A 23725-nucleotide genomic window follows, 5' to 3' on the forward strand; every position below is an offset into this window, starting at 1 on the left:
GCTCTGCTGACCGGAACATTAACATTAGCTCTGCTTCAGCTCTTGACAAGTTGGCTGCATGGCAGCAATATCCCGTCCACAAAATGGCAGGTGCCTCATGCTCAAAGCCTGCAGGTTACTTCTTCAGAAGTATCAGACTGATACTTCAGCACTGATGTGTGTCCAGAACTCACACATTATAGTTTGGCCGTTTTTTGTTTTGTTTTGTTTTGTTTTTTTTTTTTTTTTTGAGAAGTTTTCAAATTTGTCTCCAACCCTACCTTGCTAACAGGTCTCTATTTAACTTTCAGATTTCAGATGCCTTTCTTTTTGTGGCTCAAATACAAATTTTCTGCAGTTTTCTCTGATTTCTTAGCCCACCATGAGTATGTTGAAATAATACATTTCATTCTACGTAAGTACCTATCATGAGTTTTCAAATAAATTGTTTTTTTATATTTTGTCTTGTACTTTATCTTTTCCTAAAGATAGATACATGGTCAATGGAAGTAAAGCAGCATTCCCAAACCAATAAGCCTTTACTATTTTTAAGGTCATTTCTGGAAAACAAGTCTATCTTGGTGTAGCCTTGAATCAAGAGGAACGTTTGATTCTTATCTGTTAACCACTTGAATGTCTGGGGCTGCAGATAGACAATTTTAATTCATGCCTTAATGAGTAGAACAATTTGAGTATATTCAATATTTAATGAATGTATTTTTCAATACTGACGAAGGAATTGAGTATAAGGAAGTAAGTGTATACATTTTTGTATAATTGTACATAAAATACATTTAAACTGGTTTTAAATATTCTTCATTTTTATGCTCAAGGGAATGAAAATACCATATGTTTTTCAAATAAAATGCCAACCACATCAATTTCATTCATTCAGAAGAAGCTTTTCATAATGCAAAATATAAACTCATTAAGTAGCTTCTCCTTGTTGCTAGGATGGGGATTGAAATCCTTGACCTTGCACAAAGGCCCAGGAGGTGTAGTCCGTGACTTTCTCTGAACTCTTACTTCTTCTTGTGTTTCCTTTTGTTTTATTCATGTCCTTTGGCCCCCTTTTAGTTCCAAAAAGATGTACTGCAGCTCTCTCCATTATGATCTCAGTACATCTTTCTCCTCCCACCTGTCAGTCATGGTCTGACTCAACTTTCACTCCCACAGCTCTCTTCCCCCAGCATCTTTCTTGCTCAACTGCTGATTCAAAAACGTTTTTTACTCAGAAGCCTTCCTTGACTTCCAGGCTACATGGAATCTTTGACCCTTAGACCAGAATATTCTATAGCACCATGAAAACTCTTTCATAGCATTTATCATGGGTATAATTTGACATTCATATCTGTGACATTGTGTTTAGTGCCAGCCCTGCCCTTACCTACCCAGCCTCCTGCCACTCAGACTATAAGTTACATGAAGGCAGAGTTTCTCTACCCTTTTTCTCACCACAAATCCACTGTCTCAGCACCATGTATGACAGGTGCGATAAACATATGCTGCTTAATGAGTAAGTGTAGCTCAATCATCACATCAGATAAAGCTCATCTTGATGATACTGTTTTAATTACTGTATTAATGACTTGATACTGTTTTCAATAGTCTGTAGGCTTGCTCTAACAAAAGATTAAAAAGGAGATTCAAAAGAGCCTAAGAAGAAAATATTTACTTGTGTAAATAGGACACCCAAAATACATATTCATAAAATATTTTCATTTTTGAGTTATAATTTCTATTCTATTTCCCTCAAATACTTCAACACTGACCATCACATTGTGGTCCTTCCTACAGATCACAAGCCTATCCTGAAACAGAGTGTGAGTGTGACTTATCTTCCGTAGGATGTTGGGTTTCTACAAACCTCAAGTCAGACTGCCCTTTTGTCAGCTCCCAAATTCATCATTGTATAGATATATGTTCTTGAAAATCACTTAACATGTTAACATTTTCAGTTTCTTCAATCTATAAAAATGATGTCATTATAGTACCTATACCATCAGTTTTCCATGAGGATCAAATGATGTAATGTGAGGTGGCAAGCATATAACAAACACATAATACATATAATGCTATTTACCTCTCGTACAAATAGTTCTGCTTAAGTTACATTTAAATTATACCCCATCAAGGCACATAACCTTAGGTTTTGTTGTGCTGAAGCAACATACACACGGAGAAAATCATTTCTGTCTCAATGATGGGTAACATGTCCTTTTCTAGTGATTATTTCTTAATCTTCCAAAATAAAGCTTCCTGAAGTCTTTAACACCGAGGAGGAATGTTTTCCACATTTTTTATACGAGACAAAAGGCTAGAAAAAGATAAAATTAAATAAATGGATTAAATGCATGGATTATTTTATTCTTCATCTACTATGATCATCAGAGCTGTTTATTTGGCATCTACACCGTTGGTTCACAGGATAGTTTAGTTAAAATGGACTAGGCAGTCAGTTTTCACTAACATTATTAAAAAACAGTCACATAATTTCAAAATAGCAAGACTTCAAGGCATTTAAGTTTTAAAAAGTAGACAAGTATTCACCAAATTGCACCACCTGCATATTCCAGATAAATCCAAAAAAACAACTGAATATGCTCAAACATTTTCAAAAAAGAATATATTTCTATATTAAATATGTAAAATTCTACCTAAATTTGCATTCAAATTGGAAATAGTAAGTTAAGTGAAATAAATAATTGTGGTTTCTTATTGAAATGTACCTGACTTACATGTTAGATATGTTTTTTCTTTTTTAGGGTCTTCTAGATGCATGTAATCAGATGCAAGCTGACTATCTTTCCCATCAGATAAACTCCACAATGTTGACTTTGACACTGGAGATAAAACTATGCAGTGTGGCCGACATGTTGATATCTTCAGGCTATGGTTAATGTGGAAAGCAAAGGTAGGAATTTGTCATCTTTTACTCATTCTACTTTTTATTGGAGTAGAAAAGAAAGGGGGTAAGGCCCATATTAATATGCGTATTTGGGGGGAAAAACCCAAAATTTTAAAGTTTTAGGGCTATAATAATCTGGTTTTTAACAAGAACAAATTTAACTAATCAAGTTAATGATTTTCATTATTTATTTGGGATTTTGACATTTTACACCACAAGGTAGTAGAGAATACATGAACCTCGGGTGTGTTTCTAAGATGAGAACCTCTCAATGTTGTCAGGTGCCAAACAGATGTGTAAGTGTCTGAAATGCATGGGTTGTTAAAAAAAGAGGGAATAATGAAACTGGAGACTATAGTAACAGTGACTCATTCACATTTAAATTACTCTGTAGCAATGTACCATCCATATTGATGAAGTTTAACAATTTACTCTCAATTTGTTGAGCACTATTTTACAGTCTAGGCAGTCTAGGTGCTGGGCAACGCAGTGAGCAAAGAAATCAAATTTCCTTTTCTCATGTAAGTTACGTTTGGGAGGGTTGTGGAGGGTTTGGGTGCTATAGACAATAATCAATGAGTTAGCTAGAAATGCTATTTAAAAAAACCAAGGGAGCTTAGAGAATATAGAGTGATGACACTTCATGCATTAAGAACAAGGACTTTGGATATTGTTTTCAGTGTTACATAAAATCACTAAATGGTTTTGATCCAAGGAGAGACAGAATCAGATTATGTTGTAAAGGGAATGGTTTTGGCTTCTTATGATAAATGCATGGCAGGGAAGAGAAGAGAAGCAATGTGATTAGTTAGGAGGTTCTTCCAGTGGTCTAGGCAAGACATGATGGTGGATTGACCTAAAGTGGTAGCAGTGAAACTAAAGAAAAGTAGTTGGATCCTAGAGTAGTTCTGAGGTAAAATAAATAGGATTTACTGATGGATTGGATGTAGGGTATAAGAAGAAGGGAGTGAAAGAACATTCCAACCATTCTGATCTGAGCAACTAGGAGAAAAGAGTAATATCCTGAATTTAAGAAGGTGATGGAAAGAACTGATTTGTATCATGGAAATACAATTTTTTTAAGTTAAGACTGACAGATAAAGTGAAGATGTTGAATAGTGAATTGAGATTCAGTTGGAAGTTGTGGAAGATAATATACATTTAAAATTATTACATGTAGATAGTATTTGAAGTCATGGGACTGACTGTAGGTAGAAACAAGAGAAGGCAGAGAAAGGAAACTTAAAACATGGAAATCAAGGAGAAGCAGAAAAGATGCAGCCAAGGACACTCTGAAGTGTAACCAAGTATATAAAAGGATAACAAAGAAGGTGAGGTGTCGGCCGGGCACCGTGGCTCATGCCTGTAAGTAATCCCAGCACTTTGGGAGGCTGAGGCAGGCAGATCACCTGCAGTCAAGAGATTGAGACCATCCTGGCCAACATGGTGAAACCCTGTCTCTACTAAAAATACAAAAATTAGCTGGGCGTGGTGGCACGTGCCTGTAATCCCAGCTACTTGGGAGGCTGAGGCAGGAGAATCACTTGAACCCTGGAGGCAGAGGTTGCAGTGAGCCGAGATTGTGCCACTGCACTACAGCCTGGCAACAGAGTGAAACTCCATCAAAAAAAAAAAAAAAAAAGGAAAGAAAAGACAGGTGTCACCAAATCTATGGGAAGAAAGAATTTCAGCAAACAAAGAATGATACTATACTAAACTATGTGTATTGCTTGACTAAAATGAGAACTGGAAATTGAAAATTAAATACTTCATTATTGTTCAGTAGTGATCTCAGAAAATTAAATACTTCATTATTGTTCAGTAGTGATCTCAGAAGAACAGTTGTGTGAGAATAGAAAGTGAGGAAATGAAAAAAGCGAATGTAGAAAAGTGTTTTGAGGAGATTGACTATAAAGGGCAAGAGAGACACAGTGGTAGCTGGAGGGAAATTAACATCCAAAGGCATTTTTGTTTTTGTTGGTTTAGATCAGCTTTATTATAGCATACAAATATACTTTTTGTCATAGTCCAATAGATGGAAAAACACGGTTATGCAAAAAGAAAGTGAAAAACTGGAATGGGTGCTTTGTTTTACGCAAAAGGTGAGCAAGTGATGTAGTTTACAATTAAACTCCAGATAGGCTCATCCTATCCGGAGTAAGGTACAACCCATCTGTTGTATTGGGTTGATGCAAAAGAAATTTCCGTTTTTGCTACTATTTTTAATTGTTTTTTACCATTAAAAAGTGGCAAAAACCACAATTACTTTCACACCAACCTAATAACTAGAGGAGAGACCATATACAAATAGGTAGGATGGCATACTTAGTTCTACAATGTTATTTGCTGAGTATTCCTATTTTGTCAAAGAGCAAGAAACAAGATCATCTACTGAAATTGTGAGGAGTGAAGTGAAACTGGAGATTTAGTGAGTTGAATGAAAGTATGAAAAATTATCTAGGCAATGGAGGATTGGCCAGGGAACTCTAGTCAGACTGTGGAGAGGTGCTGAAGGTCCACTTGAGATTTGTGGTTATAACTTTACATTTACACCAATTCTCCAAGTTGCTTTTCCCCATCTGTATTTACCTGCCCAATACAAAAATGGAATAGACAGAAATATTGATTTAATGAGGTTAGGAGACAGTCAATTAGTAACCTTTCCCTGGTACTTAAAGCAATTTATACAACACTTCCTTTTCCTATTAACACTTTCAACATATGTAACTTTGACTAAATATAAACATATTATAGACTCAAACTTAATATTCTCTAGTCCTAATGAACATAAAAGTATGATGTTATATTCAAAATAAGTAGAGCTTAGGTGTCTTTGACTCTTCATATAACTCTAATAGCAGGGGAAATTTGAGAAATATCACAAGAATATTGTAATTTGCAAAGAACCTAGACAAGTCATTTAAATTATCTCAGATTCAGGCTCTTCGTTTGTACAATTATGTGTACCTACCTCTTTATACAGATACAGTTGAGTTTAAATAAAATATTACATATAAACACCTATATTGCTATAATTCACCATATAACCTAAAGAGTTATCATTGTCACAAGTTATTTTCAATTAAGGTAAAGTACAATTTTTATATTATCGGGCTTGGGGCATCTTGATACTTTTTTATGACACATTTCAGCTTCACAAGCTTTATACATTTTAGCTTTACAAGCTGAAAAAAACAAATCAACATAATGAAAGCATGCCTGGTTTTCATTTGTAAATGCTAAGAGAAAATAACCCAGAATTTAAACAGGAAATCCTTTCAGAAACTGTACCAAATCTACCAGAGACAAGAGGTGACAGTAAATACTGAGTCAAAATTACTAAGAATGATTTTAATGGTGTTAAAGTTTATTATGTACTGCTATTTTGAAAGGACAATAGAGAAAAGAATATGAAAGGAGACATTTATGAAAATCATCAGAATGTGGTCAAATGTCCAGCATAATTAATTGTTTTGTTACAATTATAGGATCAATATGAAGATAGTCATTGCATATTCATGTCTCACACCTATTACATAAAAGCTTATGGTGGAGTCAAGAATGCAATCATAATTATCTATGATTATGGTCATTGTCATATGATACGAATAATATGAAAATGGCCAAAGTCACAGACTAATATTTTAACTCATCTCACGTTTCATGATTTTGGTCACAAGAAAATATAAATGACTAAGTAAAGGAATATAATTTAAATTCTGCAGAGGATTTTTTGGTTCTTGAATTTTTAAGAACTGTTCCAAGTATAAGCTACTTCCATTGCCAGTGTGTTTACCTTTATTCAATCTGTGGTTATTTAGGTCATCGTTATTTGCATCCAATGTTTAGATGATTCCATTGATTTTTAGAACTCTATGAATCCCAAATTATGGTTCCATTATTTTCCTAAATATCTCTCAAGAAAACTGCCACCTTTCTAACTGCAAATTGCAAGTGGTTTCTCAAGTCAAAATTCTAACTGAGGTAACAAGAATATTTGGCAGTCCCACCATTACCATGTACTCTATGACATTTCAGGAATAAAAAACATGTTAGAAACATAAAAATGTGTTAGTACTTTTTTAGGTCTGTTTTTCACCTTTAGTAATAGTGATAATGGGTCAAGCTACCTGAAGTCAATATTGATTCTCAGATGTGAATACTTATCTATTGCCTAAAAGATCCATCTACTTCAGGATCAGGGTCTGCAGATACAGTTTCTCCAAATATTATACAATAAAAATTATATGTTCTGCACCCTCCTCTTGCCCATTATTTATGTTTAACTGAAATAACCAACAAGATTTTATAAAGCTATTTCTTTCACCCCCTTCCTAGTCCTCTATAGAAAGACGGACATTAGGTTCTGTGTAGATCAAAGGTTTGACATGAACTAAAAGAATCTTTCATGTATTATTAGCCCTACTGTTTAATTTGAAGTCATTTCTTTTGTTAGAAATTTGGTATTCCAAAAGCGAAGACATCATAGAAATAATCCATCAAGAACCTATTATATAGCCAACATTCTGATACAGATATCTATATAATCAGTAACACAGGATTACACTTGGCAATTATATAAACTTTGAAGTTTCCCAGATAATTTTTATTATTCTAAGACATGCATTCTGTAAATTCTTTTCCTGGAGATTTTTAAATGGACAATTTGGAATTTTGGGTAAACTTAAAAGACTTTAAAGCTCAAATTTTTGCACCCATGCAGCCTTGTGTAAATTTTGGACACTGATAATCCCAATGTTTCTCAACCCACTTCTATACAGATAGTATTTTGTAAATATTTTTATAAAGTTTATCAAATTTGTAAGAGGTTACCAGTTCTCATATATAATAGCTTAGCTGCCAATCAAAGCATGTAGCTTGACCTAGCTTAAATAACAGTGTATATACCTAAATACTTGTGATGAGGTTCAACCTTGAACAAATGTTCAGCACTTATCAAAATATTTTTTAAAGAAGTTATAATTATGCAATTATCTAAATGATCATATAGTTCATCAATAAAAGCGTGACATTAGAACTTTTTAACACAACCTACTGTAAGAAATACATTTATGTTAATGTAATAACCCACATCCATATACACAAAATGTAATCAAACAAATTTTAGGGGGAAAAACCCTTGTAATATATGAAACTCTGATAAATTCTATTCTACTCTATTTTAGAGAGCTGTCACCTGGGTCACTGTTTGGCCTTTTATAAAATTGACTTAACTGATGTATTTTTAATATCCATACTTTTGAAAATTTTAGCCTTAAAATAAACATGAGGCTTTTTAGATCAGAGAAAGATAAATTATTTACTTACAGAATATCTTAGCATAGACACTCACACTCTATTTTCCTCTTCAGACACCACCATGAGGGCATCTTAGCCTACAGGTACAAAGGAGATTTATACTATCCTGCAGGAAACCCTAAAATTGTGAAACTGGAATCTTATGTAGGAGCTGGTACATGGAGGTGTGGGACCTATGAGATCTTATACTCTGGATTTCAAACAAATATTCTTTCAGGGGAAGAGGGAAAGGTCTCTACCTCCGTCTAGGACAGAATGAAAGTATTTGACTCCTGTGGAGATAGCAAAGGTTTAAATACTCCTTCAATGGGAAAAGACAGCATATGACTCCACCACAAAGGGGATCAGTAGTAACAGAATGTGGAAAACAAATGGGTATGAAAAAAAGGAGACATCTTCTAATTTTAAAAGTTCCAAGTCTTTTTCATTTTTCACTAGTCCTTTAGCCCAGGTTGTCAGTAATTTTGCTCAGAGAGCCCTAATCATGCAGGAACATGAAGTATTTTTCTTATATTGACTGAATTACTTTTAGGTTTTCTTTCATGGGTTGTCCCATATCAAGTGGCATGACAAAGAAAAGCCCTAAAGAAAGTGTGAAATGATGTATAGTCATGTGTTGAAGACTTTGTCCAGTGCACACCATCCTCTTTGTGAATCACAAGGGATTTTTCTCTGGTGTCAGTATTAAGAGTAGTTATGCTCCACATCAGTTAACTTTTTGTTTAAGTGGATGTGAAATTCTTAGTACAAAACACAAATAGAATAATACGATCTGTAAAATGAATCACAGAGGCAAATTCATGGTCCTTTTTCAGTTGGTGTGTAATACCTTGGCACTCATTTTCTCTTCTAACTTACATTCATTGACTACTTTTTTTTTTTTTTTTGAGATGGAGTCTCGCTCTGTTGCCCAGGCTGGAGTGCAATGTCGCAATCTTGGCTCACTGCAAGCTCTGCCTCCTGGGTTCCCGCCATTCTCCTGCCTCAGCCTCCCAAGTGGCTGGGACTACAGGCACCCGCCACCACACCTGGATAATTTTTGTATTTTTAGTAGAGACGGAGTTTCACTGTGGTCTCGATCTCCTGACCTTGTGATCTGCCCACCTCAGCCTCCCAAAGTGCTGGGATTACAGGCGTGAGCCACTGCGCCCAGACTCATTGACTACTTTTTTGTAAATTTATAATCATCTTGTTCAGATATATGTATTTCTAAAAAACACTGTAATATATATATATATACATGTATATATATGTATATATACATGTGCGTGTATATATCTATCTATCTATATAGATATATATATACTGGTAACTCACTTTGAATACTTTGGTAATAAGGATTGAAAACATTAATACATTAACTCACCAAAATGGACCTACCACTTATTGTAACATTTATTGTGCTAGGACCTTTACATGTGTTATCTCACTTTTGTTTTCCAATAATTCTGTTGGATATGTATTGTACTTGCCCAGCAGGTTCTTCTTTCTTGCTTCACAGATAAAACCAATGCACTGAGACAGTGGTATTGCAATAGAGAAAGAGTTCAATAGAGAAAGAGTTTAATAATTGCAGGGCCAGCAAAGTGGAAGGATGGAAGTTTATTTCTCAAATCAGCCTTCCTGAAAACTCTGAGGCTAGGGGTTTTCAAGTATAATTTGGTAGGCAGGGAGCTAGGGAATGGGGCTACTTCCCTAACCCCCTGCCTACCAAATTATACTTGAAAACTATACAATAGTTTATTGGTCGAGTCAGAGATGTTATCACAGGAGATCAAAGCTGTATTCTTGTGCTAAGTCATTTCCTGGGTGGGGATCCCAAGACCAGATGAGCCGGTTTCTTGGTATGGGTTATCAGCCCAGGTGATCCCAGCTGGTCCATCAGAATGCAGGGATTAAAAAATACCTGAAGCACAAATTTTAGGGTTTACAGTAATTATGTGATCTTTAGGAGTAATTGCAGAGGCTAAAAATCTTGTGTCCCCTGTCTATATGACTCCTAAACTATAATTCTAACCTTGTGACTAATTTGTTAGTTTTAGAAAGGTTGATTCAGTTCTTGAGCAAGGACAAGGTTAGTTTTGGGAAGGGACTGTTATCATTGTTGTTTTAAAGTTAAACTATAATCTAAATTTCTCCCATAGTTAGCTTGGCCTACACTGAGGAAGCAACCAGGGCAGCTTGGAGGTTAGAAGCAAAATGGAGTCAGGTTCAATTTTTCTCACTATTATAATTTTGGCAAAGGCAATTTCAGTATTATTATGTCTATTAAGTAGATACACAAACAGTAGCTTACTGATGGATGGAGAGAACTAACTGTAAGCAATAGAGTTTTAGATGAGACCTGGCTACTCATCTATAGTCAACATGTATGTTTCTTTCCACAAGCTCTTGTTGGCTGTCTCGATACAATTCATAGCACTATAAGAATGGCAAAATGAACACAGGATAGTGATAAGAAATCAGGTTCATAATTTTTTTGCATACAGAGAATATGGCATAAAAATGATGCATCTATAGATATTACGTATTCAGGACTATTTCAATGACTAGTTGACAAAAAGTATAGTGGAAGGTTTTTTACTTAATATTCCCACATGGTGAAAATCAGGTTCAGGTAAAAATCTGTGGTGAGCTTGAAAGAAAGGAGTTGACTTGAAAATTTGTTATAATTTATAATTCTTTTTATAATTATTAAATATTTAAATATTTTTAAGTGAGCCACCATTAGTACTCTTGCCAAAATAATGGGCATTAAGATAAAATCTAAAAATATAAATTAAAAAACTCTATTTTGTTCTCATTTGCTTTAATTACACAACGAATACTTTATTGAAAAAGAAGAGCCATGATTAACAAAATTTAGATTTCTTACAAATGTAATTAATTATATAAAATACTGTGACAGATTATAAACATCAGAGAAAAAACATATAGAAATATAAGATTCCACAAACATTACTTATGTATGCAAAAATAAATGTAATGCAAAAGCCTACTTTGAGATGAATGTTTTACATGAATTGGACAGGTTCTGGAATCATAAAATGAATCTGGCCATGAGAATGCTACAGAAAGCTTAATTGTGCAAGAGCCTTGTCTGCTCCTCTAAAATCCACCATTGCATTCACTTTGAGTCTGTGCTTCCCAAAGGTTGTTCCAGGCAGTGACTGAATTGGCAAGGATTCTATGACAGTCCTCATTCCTAGGAGACAGGAGAGTCCTCTCAAAGCTGACTTGGCATAAATATACTTGTGGCCTTTTTAAATCTTCCTCAGACTTTATGGTAGTCATGGATGCTGCTCCCCCACCTCCCCTTAACATCCCTTTTACTTAGAGCCAGACTTGTTCACTATCTGATGGCTCTCCCAGTCTAATCAGGTCTCTCTCCTCTGTCTTTCACACAGGGACTTCCACCAATACAAGTGTTGAGCATTTTTAATCCCATCTTGGCATCTGCTTTTGGGAGGACCTGGTCTAACAGAATTTCTTAAAGTTTAGACTAAAGTTGCCATGGTCTTTGCTATTTAATCTTTGTAGATATTTTTCCAAGAAATTTAAAAATGCATTTACTATATGGACACATGGCATAATATTTTTTATTGTCATTTCAACATGTGTGAATGTTACCAAAAGATTCTATAGGAAAAATTTCTGGAGAGTGTTATGCTCTGTGGCAACTACTTCGATGGTCCTTAGCCTCATTTCTTCAGAATTAAGAGTCAGAATATTCTTTTTCAATAATTTCGATTAACTTTTCTATAAGTTTGTTTTGATTTATTTTTAACTACCAGTAATTTCCCCTGAAATAATTGCCCTCAGGAAAAAAAAATACCTGGCATAATGTCAAATGATAAAGTGGTTATCTCAAGAAATTAGTTCATTGACATTTAGTCCTACATATTCCTAGGCATTTCAGAGACTAACAGTGTGTTTGTTTGCAATTGTGAGTTGCCAAGTGTGATAAGTTCTTACAATCAAAACTTAAAACGTATTTTGGTTTATAAATATATACATAGATGAATCATTTATATATATATATCTCTCCCTATTTCCTAGGGAGAAAAATAAGACATTAAAAAAGAATAAGGAGTCGCCTGTAATCGCAGCACTTTGGGAGGCAGGTGGATCACAAGGTCAGGAGATCGAGACCATCCTGGCTAACACGGTGAAACCCCATCTCTACTAAAAATACAAAAAAAGAAAATTAGCCAGGCGTGGTGGTGGGTGTCTGTAGTTCCAGCTGCTTGGGAGGCTGAGGCAGGAGAATGGCGTGAACCCAGGAGGCGGAGCTTGCAGTAAGCGGAAATCGTGTCACTGCACTCCAGCCTGGGTAACAAAGAGACTCCGTCTCAAAAAAAAAAAAAAAAAAAAAAAGGAGTGCTAGGGATGATGAGTATTTATAATGTTAAATAGAATGATCATCGCCAATAAAAGGTTATATTTCAACAAAAATCTCAAAAAAGTGAAGAGGAGGTAATGCTACATTTAGGAGAAGCATAGCTAAAAGGAAACACAATTTAGAAACTTTGAGACAGAGCCCGCCTACTTTGTATAATGCACAACAGGATATCAGTGTGGCCAGAGTGGGGTGAGTATGGTTAACACAGGGAAGTAACACAAGTAAGAATGGATAGAAAAGGGTTACTTGACTATTAATGTCTCTTAGAACATTACAGCTTTCTTCCTGCATTAGAAACAAGTCCTAGTTTAAACAGAAAGTGTGGCCTTTTGGGACTCCCAGCATCCTCACTTACTGTATTGTATGTTGTAGATGCAACACGCTTACACTGCACTGACAATGAGTGTGACTGGGCTCCTAGGTATCATGAGTCCACTGGAATTCTATGCTTATGGTGCATTGCAAATGCTATGTATAAATGAGGTGTTAAAACACGGTAGACATTTATGTTGCATGTATATCCTTAGCTTATGTGCATGCTTCATTGTCCCATTGGACTCTGCTTACAAAACGCAAGCCCAAAATAAAACTTTAAAGAATTTCAGAACTGTGATAGCAGATCTTTCAACTGATATGAAACCCTTTTGAGTATGGGAGCCCTGTGCAACTGTGTAGCTTATACACCCATAAAGCAAACCTTGATCACAAAGATCACTTAATTACTGAGAATATACTTAAGTACCACCTCATAGGACTGGAAAGTCTCTACACTACATAAGCCTAAAGTAAATGTGAATGGCACGGCCTCAACATGGGCAGTCTATCCTGGACGCAAGCAGAAAGATCAGTCAGGAAGCAGTTTCAGTCACGAAGCAGAGAGTGATTGGGCTTACATAGTGACAGTGAATATGTTAAGAAATATCAAATTCTAATTAGATTTTGAAGGTATATTTGTCCATTCTCATGGTGCTAATAAAAACATACCCAGGACTGGGTGATTTATAAAGGAAAGAGGTTTAAGTGACAGCATGGCTGGGGAGGCCCAGGAAACTTACACTCATGGCGGAAGGGGAAGCAAACATGACCTTCTTCTCATGGTGGTAGCAAGAAGTGCCGAGTGAAGGGGGAAAAGCCCCTTAGGAAACCATCAGATCTCGTGAGAACTCACTCACTATCATGAGAACAGCATGGGAGTAACCACCCCCATGATTCAGTTACCTCTACTGGGTCCGCTCCACGACACGTGGGGATTATGGGAGCTACAATTCAAGATGAGGTTTGCGTGGGGAAAGAGTCAAACCATATCAAAAAGTAAGCCCAATCAAATTTGCCACAATATTAGGTGTGGAGTGTGAGAAAAAGAGGAGGGTCCAGGGTGAGAACAACTGCAATCTTTTGGGCCTTAGCAACTTGAAAGTAGAATTTACATATTTTGAGATTGAGAAGACTGGTAGAAACAAGTTGCATATAGAAACATCAAGATTTCAGTTTTGAACATGTCATTTAAGATGTTATTAGTCATCAGGAAGATGTTATTAGTCACCAAAGTAGAGCTTTGAATAGGTAGTTGAATATATGAGTTTGAGTTTCACAGATACTAAAGCACATTAAATAAATTTGAGGAACATCTTGAAGGTAATTTAAAGTTCTTACTTAAATTGAACCTTTGATTTGATTTATTTTAAAATTACAGGGAACCCTTGGCTTTGAGGGACAAATCAACAGATATATGGAACTTGCAAAATACTTCTATAAGGTTTTAAAGAAAAAAGATAACTTTAAGCTTCTGTTTGATGCAGAGGTAAGGAGAACTCTTAGCTTTTTATTTATTTAATTTTTGAGATAATTTAATGGATCTCTATTTTCTTTTCTGAGTATTTTTATCTGAATCTACTACTTATCTTATGTGTTGGGAGAACCTTATGGGTACACTTAATTATTGTAAGTATTTTATTTTACCTGAGTTCATGTAAGTTAGGTTTTAAAACATTTTTAATTTAAGTTCTTTGTCTTATAAGCAAAGAGTCCAGAAGACTACGTTAATAAGTACATTCAATATTTACATTTTTAAAACAATGAAACTGTTTGCTTTTAACTATGTTTCCAGCATCTCTGGCACTAAATAAAATGTAATTTAATTGTTCTTAGGTTTTTTTTGTTTTTTTTTTTGTTTTTTTTTGTTTTTGTATCTTAGAGTAGGCAATTGCATTTCTAGACAGTAGATAATGTAAGAGAAGGCAGGCTTTAAATTATAATAATCTTTGGTACATTGTTATCAAGTCACTAAGCTGATAGTAATGATAGATTTGAGAATTTTGCTAGCATTACATGGTATATCAATCTTTAAGGCTCAATAAACCTTCTACTGGCACACAGTAAATCGTTCTAATAAGAGTAACTATTAAGAAACAAAGGTACCTTGTCTATCTTCTAAATTGTCTCGCTCTATGTTATTATCTTAATATTTGCTTATTCCTCTGCTTTAAGTGGAAACTAAACTTTGTTTTTAATACTACACACAATCTGACAGTTTAATTTCCTCTCTGAAATAAGCTTTGATAGCTCACTTAAGTTCCCTTTCATCCTTTGTCTATGTGAATGACACTCAGTCATCTAAGCCAGAACCCTTTAATTCATCTTGAAAGCCTGACGTTGGTCATCAGGCTGATGAATTCTCTCCCTTGAAGCTTTTGGAAATGGAAGCACTCCTATCTACATTATGGCTATGCCCTCAGTGAAGTCCTTTTCATTCTCTCCTGAATGATGAGAACATTCTGTTTACTAATATTCTCCTATCTTCAATAATACTTCCCTCGAATCAGTTATCCTTACTTCAACTTGAGTGATCTTTCTCAAATACAAAACTGATGCTACCATTATTTGTTTAAAATAGTTGAAGTAATGGTCATGGCATGGATGAATGGAAATTTGAAGGAATTCATAAACCAGAATATGGGGAAGATGATCACACAGATACGAAAATCCTTAAGAATTATGATGGGAGAGTTTATTGGAGAAACAAGCAGATCCCATGCCAGACTAGGCCCTCTCTGAGGAAAGTAGCTACTTCTTTTATCTCTGAATCCAGGCCTTGGCATGTGCTAAGCACAGAAAAAGCCCTTTATTTAAATACATAAACATTAAGTGAAATAAATTAAAGTACTTCTGAAATAATGGAGTTTTTATGGATACTTGTAAAGTATTTTTCTTTGATTTAGTGTGAGTTCATTAATGTCTGCTTCTGGTATTTCCCAGCAAGGCTTAAAAGTATTCCAAAAGATTTTGAAAGACATCAAGAACTCTAAAAGGTAAGGGTTTGTTTTTTTTTTTTAATATTTGGTATGTGGTATTTTTAATTGTAATTTTAATGGGTCTATTTAGTTTGGTTAGTGGATTGGTGGTCATATGATTCCAAGCTACTGGTTTAATAATTATATGGGACTCACTGATTAATGGGTTGATAACCCATTAGTCATTTTGAAATTAATGCAGTCATTAGTTACATATCGAAAAAAATATTTCAATGCCTAATATGCAATCAGCTGAAATTCATACCCTTTGGTTAATTTATTCATTAGTTAATATTTCCCAGGTGTGCTAGTAGGAGTTGAAAGTTATAAAATGAATAAGACAGAATCCTTGTCCTTAGTTGGCTTGAAAGATTAGTGGGAGAGAATAAAAAGTATAGATAACTACAATTCCAAAGAAAAATAGAAGAGATACTTAACAAAATGTTATCAATTTTAAAATTTTTATCATAAGTTGAGCAAGAATCTGATATTTTATTATAGATCCATTAATAATACTGAAAAGAATTCAAACGAATGTCATAGAATGAGAATATTTCATCTGTATTGTCTTATTTAAAGTGGACATTATCACCACTGTATGCCATTTAGCCATATATTTAATATGAGCTTTTGCCTAATCTTAAGCATGTATCATAATACTTATTTTATAATATTACCACCACTTTCTGAATTAGCTGATAGGTCAACCACGTATTTTACATAATTTGGGTTGCTGTAAGGTAAGTTGAAAAAAAATTGTCTGACATTAATGTTTAAGGCCATCAAAATTTTCTATCATCATTAGTAAGTTTCACTGGGCTTGTAAGAGAAAATGGAGTTTTTGTTTTCCTTTTTGCTTTTCACAGTACTGTTATGTAAATATGTTATGGTTTGAGGCAAGGACAAAGTGAAGGTCTTATTTTTTTTTCCTAAGCGTATACATGTCACCTTCCACTAGGGTAGCTACCACCAACTGAGTTAGCCAGAAGCAAGGTGGCTTCTAGAGGCACACCCAAACCACTCAGCCTCTTAGAGTTCTACACGTATTCCTGACTGGAGGGCAAGCCAAGACCATTAAACAATTTCTCACAATATTATAGACACTAAAAAATACCCAATATGGTATTGTTATATTTAATAAAATATTAATTAGAGAAGGAAACCAAATAAAATTCCTGACTCTTGAATGATAGAATTGTATGTGTGTGTATATATATAATTGTATGTGTGTATACATTTACACATGCATAAATATGTATATTTGCTTCTGCACTGCCATCAGTCTTATAGGAAAGTTAAATATGGATAGCATTTGTAACATTTAAAGGTAAATTGTTTGCAGATTGCGTACTTATAGAACACTATCTTTGGCTTTTCTGAGTGTTGGTGTCACTTTGCCCTATATAGTAGCCAAAGTTGTTTTAATGTGCTCTAACGCTACCTGCATGATGCCATTTTAGGAGCTGAACAAGACAATTAAATAGAGCTTGTCTCTATGAAATTTACAAAGAAACTATATTTGCCGCAAAATAGTGACCTTGTAGGAAAACTGAAGATATACAATAATGATTCAAATAATGCAAATAATACTAAAACATGATAATATTTTTCCATTCTCTATTTCATTTTACCTCTTTCCCAGGTACTTCTACTTGAATTGTCATATAACTATAAGGAAATGGCACATGCCTTTCTTTAATGCAGTCTAGCAAGTTTATATTACTTTATGGTTGGTAATTGTAAATCATGGGGTAATGAGAGTTGCAATATGAATACAGAATATGCTGCTTTTTTTGTACTAAGCTACTTCTTAAAAATTATCCCTGATGGTTTTCAATTGCCTACAATTTACTTGAAGCTAATGACAGTTATGTAGCCATCTGGAATATGGAAGAGTATTTGCTTGTAAAGCTTCTTTATAATAATATTTACATTTACACACAGATTGCTCCAAAGATTAAAGCACAGATGATGATGGAAGGCACAGTCATGATAAGCTACCAGCCACGTGGAGACAAAGTAATTTATTTTTTTCGAATGGTTTTCTCTAATCCTGCCACAAGACAAAAAAATGTTGACTATCTTATTGATGAAATTGAAAGGCTTGGGAAGGATTTTTCATACTTCAGTGTGAACTTGAATATCCCATGTAAACATCAACTTAAAAATTCTATTCCTAAAGATAGTAAGAAAGGAATACTGAAAATGTTACAAATAAGAACTTTTAATTATTATTGTATGCTATGTAAGATGAAAGAGAATCCAGTTTATACACATGCACACACATTTGTTCATGTATTTGTTATTTGCTCTAATTCAATACATATTTAGCACCTGTTAAATGTTAGATACTTTCTTGGTGTGCTTAGGATACATCAGTAAATAGGAGACAAAAACCTCTCGTCTTATGAAGAGAAGAGAAATTCCATTGTGGACATTTAATACCTTAACATGTATTTTATGTGCTTGATAAAACATATAAGATGTTTCTCTTTGTTAAACAATTATGATGTATAAATGTTCTTTATTTTGGATCAGAGAGAGGGAAGGGAATAACTGGGCTGACATATTTGCCTTTTAATCCTTGCATTTTTATTTAGAAGTGACTATAGCTTTTATCAAGCTCCTAATTTAACTCACTTTTTTTCCACAACATCATTTTAATGTCACGAAAGATCAACTGCGGTGACACCTTTTGTAATTACCCAAAAATACATTAACCATAGCTAACATCACATGAACCCTTCTCATGTATCACATGGTTTCCTAACTTGCTAACCTAAGTTGCATGGTCTCATTTAATTCTCGATTGACATTATGATTTAAATGATTTATTGTCTCCATTTCATGAATGTGAAGATTAAGGCTTAAAGATTAAATAATGTGTCTAACATCATGCTGTTAAGTAATACAATCAAAATCTGAAGCTAGCTAGGTTTCTTAAGGGTGGATGGCAAAAAAATCTGCCAAACACTTTGCTGCAATTCATGGACGCCACCTACCAGCTGAGCTGTTTGTCAAATCACTGGACTTAAGCAGCTCTGTTTTCTTTTCTCTTAAAGTAGAAATAATAATCATCACTATCTCACAGGACCATTCTGAGGATAAAATGAAATAATTAGGCTAAGTATCTCATAAATTGTGTTCATTTTTCATATTTAAAATTTTACTACATTAGTCAGAATTGTTTTATATATAATATAGTATTATAATTATATGTAATTATAGTATATAATAAAATATATAATATATATTATGATTTATAATTATATATAATTATCAATAATCATATATGTAATTTTGTTTTATGTAAATAATTTAAAGGTAAATATTTTAAAAATATACAAAATATATATTATGCATAATTATATATAAATATATTATACACTATATATACTATATACTATATATAAAATTAGTATATTAAATATAATATATAATGTAAAATTATATTTATATATAGTATATGTAAAATAGAGTATATATTAAATTTATATATAATATAGAATATATTATGTATGAATATATAAAACAATATATAATTTTATAATTTTATTTCTATATATTATATAATTTATAATATATGAATATTATATATAACAAATTATATATAATATATAAATTATATATAGTATATTTATCATATATACTATATAGTACATATATAGTATAAATTGTATTTATAATGTATATAATATAGTATATATAATGTAATATAGTATATATAATATAGTATATATGACATATATAAATTATATACAAAAAATATATATTTATAAATACATTATATATAATTATAGTTGTATTTTATGATATATAATATGTAATATTAGATATATATAGTATATTATATATAATATATATAGCTTCCGTACACCTTATTTATGTATTTTATAATTATAAACATAATTTTATTTCTATATAATTTATGTATTATATAAAATATGTATTTTATATATTATATAATATATAGAGAGTATATATACATACCCTATTATACATTATGTATATACATTATATACTGTGTAATAATTTATAGTATATATATGTAATTTATACTATAATTATATATAAAACATAATTATACATAATACACATTTTATATATTATTTAAATTTATTTACATTATATATGTGAATATTATTACATAAATATACAATATAAAAATTATATTTTTATAGTTATATGTAAATCATATGTATCATGTAAATCATATGTATCTATATATTATATAATATACAATGTATCTATAATATATACATATATATCTATATGTAATTATACATTGATTATATAAACATATATAATTAATACATAATATCTATACTATATATGATATATACAATATATCTATAGATCATATAGCTACATAATTATATAGAATTATATATATTAGATTATATTATATATTACATATTTATGTTATATAACATAAACAATATATCCTTTACATATAATATATTGTAAAATATAAAGATTATGAATTTGTCACTTGAAACATGTTTCAAATAATTCAACAAAACTAAAAAAATAGACATTTTAAAATTATACTTTGGTTCTAGGTTCTATAATTTTGTTTCTAAAGTGCAAAGAATGTCACTTCTGTGATAAAATGACCAGAGTTTATAATCTAGGAGGAAGGGACATATTTTTTGTCAAGTAAAGAAATTTTATAAGAATTATTTTTGATTCAGAGTCAAGTTGCCTGCCTGCATTAACATATCCTGTAAACTCAGTGTCTACCTTTCTAACAGTAAAAATAAAGGTCTTTTTTTGTGCATCCTACTCCCTGTATTTACCAATATAAAGAGATATTTGGAGAAATCTATGAGACTGGAAGGTTTTGGAGACAGCAAGAAATACATTTGGATCAAAACAATGGATGTTACATTTGCTGAGCTGGGTCCTGTGTTCCCAGGCAGACCAAATCATCTGCAGCAGAGAGCTCACAATACAAACAGTAATTGAACTATTAGCTTCGAGATTCTCTCCTGGCAACCCTGAAATTCTGTTTGGGGCCATGTTACCACTGCTGTGCCTTGGTAGCATTTTATGACACATTCAATCTTTCACAGATAGTACACTCAGTAGTTCCAAGTCTCAGTTCTCTTATTCTCATCCCTCAAATCATTTAGAGCTAAATAGAAATGGAAGTGAAGCTGTATCCAAATTATCCTTTGCTTAGTCAAGAGCTGGGGGGACATAGTGCAGACTTTATGTTAATTATCTTTGCCCAGATCACACATCTCAGGGAATAATTGACATAATTAAAAGTGCTATAACATCATTCAACATCGTTAACTGTAGCACATGCACTCCACTTCAGTGATTTATGGATAAGTTTGAAAATCAACATTATTCAGTCTTTCAAAATCCTATGGATTATTGCATAATTACAACAAGTACATTCAGTAACTGTGTTATACATTAAATTTTCCTTTCAACAGATGATTTACTGTGACAGTTCAACAGTGCTGAATTTTTGTTACAATAACTCTGTATTGAACAGTTAACTGCTACCAAGAAATAAGATGAAAATATATGAAAATGCCAATTATAGAAGGATATTTTATAGCTTTATTAAACGTGGCCTATACTTTTTCTTGATTTCCAAAATGACATAGTTCTGTGATTTTCTCCCTCATAAACGAGGCACAATTTTGCATCATTCTGCTTTTGATTTTGTGCTTACCTTTCATCCTGTAACTCCAAAGCCATGAAAGGTCTTTAGACTCCTCATTGAGCAAGGGAAGGACTCAGGCTAGGACCTAGGATATAGCAGGGACCAAGAGAAGTCATATTACTTATTGATCAATTCACACATTTACACGTCCTTACAAAAATGCACACAAATAAATGTGATCATGTCTAAGTAAGAGTAGCTTTAAGGGACCTGGCTAAATGTTATTACTTGTTACATTTAGAACTTACTATAAAAATCATAGAAATTTAAGCTGTTTCTCCTTCTTTGGAACAGTACGTGTGTTACATACTTAGGTAATCTAAAATTGGCACAGGAAAACTCTATGTCAAAGTATTGCAGACATCATAGTCAAAAGAACTAATTAGTTATTGTTTTCTTAATCTCATAATTCTTTGTATAATATTATCTTAGTTCAAACAGAAGTTTGGAATTCAGACCTACTGAAGGAAATACTTGTTCATATAAGGACTAAAGATTTAAAAGTATTTAAAAGCAATACAAACAAAATACAAAAATCAATTTAACTTCTAAACACTCGTAGTTAGCGGCCTGAAAGTGAAATTAAGAATCTATTTACAATAGCACCAAAAACAATAAAATTAATTGCAATAAATTTAACAAAAGAAGTTCAAACAAGCACACAATAAACTGCAAGACATCACTGAAAGAAATTAAAGACCTAAGGAAACATAAATAAATCCATGTTCGTTATCAGAAGACAAATTTCTTGAAAATTCTGTACTCTCCAAATTGATCTACAGACACAGCAGAGTTCCTATCAAAATCCCAGCTACGATTTTTGGGTAAAATTTGACAAGGATTTGAAAGTCATTTGACCAAACATTTCTCCAAAGATACACAAGATAAGCACAGGAAAAGATGATCAATATCATTACCGTGAAGGAAATGCAAATCAAAACCACAATGAGATATCACTTCACATGCATTAGGATAATTAAAATAAAAAAGACAAACAGTATCAAGTGTTTATGAGAATGTAGAAGAAACTGGAACCCTCCTATATTTGGGGCAGAGAAATAAAATGGTGCAGTGACTTTGAAAATCAGTTGGCATTTTATATCAAAATGTTAAACATAGAGTTGCCATATGACTCAGAAACTCCACTCTCACTTATTCCACTTCCAAAATAAATAAAAACTTATGTCCCCATAAAAACATGGACATGAATGTTTATACCAGCATTATTCATAATAGCCAAACAGTGGGAAAAAATCAAATTTCCATCAACTGATGAGTGAATAAGCAAAATGTGGTGTAGTAATGTGGATCATACTTGGCAATAGAAAGGAATAGAGTAGTGTCTCAGTTCCCCTGGCTAGGAAAAGGGATTCCCTTCCCCCTTGAGCTTCCCAGGTGAGGCGATGCCTCGCCCTGCTTCAGCTCTCACTGGTTGGGCTGCAACAGCTGACCAGCACCGATTGTCTGGCACTCCCCATTGAGATGAACCCAGTACCTCAGTTGATAATGCAGCTCCAAGACAATCCTAAGTCAAAAGAACAAAGCTCACGCTGCCTGACTTCAAACTATACTACAAGGTACAGTAACCAAAACAGCATGTTACTGGTACCAAAACAGAGATATAGACCAATGGAACAGAACAGAGTCCTCAGAAATAATACCATACATCTACAGCCATCTGATCTTTGATAAACTTGAGAAAAACAAGAAATAGGGAAAGGATTCCCTATTTAATAAATGGTGCTGGGAAAATTGGCTGGCCATAAGTAGAAAGCTGAAACTGGATCCTTTCCTTACTCCTTATACGAAAATTAATTCAAGATGGATTAGAGACTTAAATGTTAGACCTAATACCATAAAAACCCTAGAAGAAAACCTAGGTAATACCATTCAGGACATAGGCATGGGCAAGGACTTCATGTCTAAAACACCAAAAGCAACGGCAACAAAAGCCAGAATTGACAAATGGGATCTCATTAAACTAAAGAGCTTCTGCACAGCAAAAGAAACTACCATCAGAGTGAACAGGCAACCTACAGAATGGGAGAAAATGTTTGCAATCTACTCATCTGACAAAGGGCTAATATCCAGAACCTACAAAGAACTCAAACAAATTTACAAAAAAAAAACAAACAACCCCATCA

The 23725-nt window shown here is 33.2% G+C and overlaps 1 long non-coding RNA gene across 1 annotated transcript; it reads right to left on the bottom strand.

Annotated features, from left to right (window-relative positions):
- Positions 1 to 247: 247 nt before the first annotated feature.
- LOC108583117 lies at positions 248 to 23007 on the bottom strand. The gene is made up of 3 exons (XR_001897420.3): positions 21591 to 23007; positions 18901 to 18996; positions 248 to 2296 (listed from the first exon to the last, which is right to left on the bottom strand). It is a non-coding gene; the product is annotated as an uncharacterized LOC108583117 (long non-coding RNA).
- Positions 23008 to 23725: the final 718 nt, after the last annotated feature.

Source organism: Papio anubis, chromosome 19, assembly GCF_008728515.1.
Source record: "Papio anubis isolate 15944 chromosome 19, Panubis1.0, whole genome shotgun sequence".
In the NCBI taxonomy this organism is placed as follows: domain Eukaryota; kingdom Metazoa; phylum Chordata; class Mammalia; order Primates; family Cercopithecidae; genus Papio; species Papio anubis.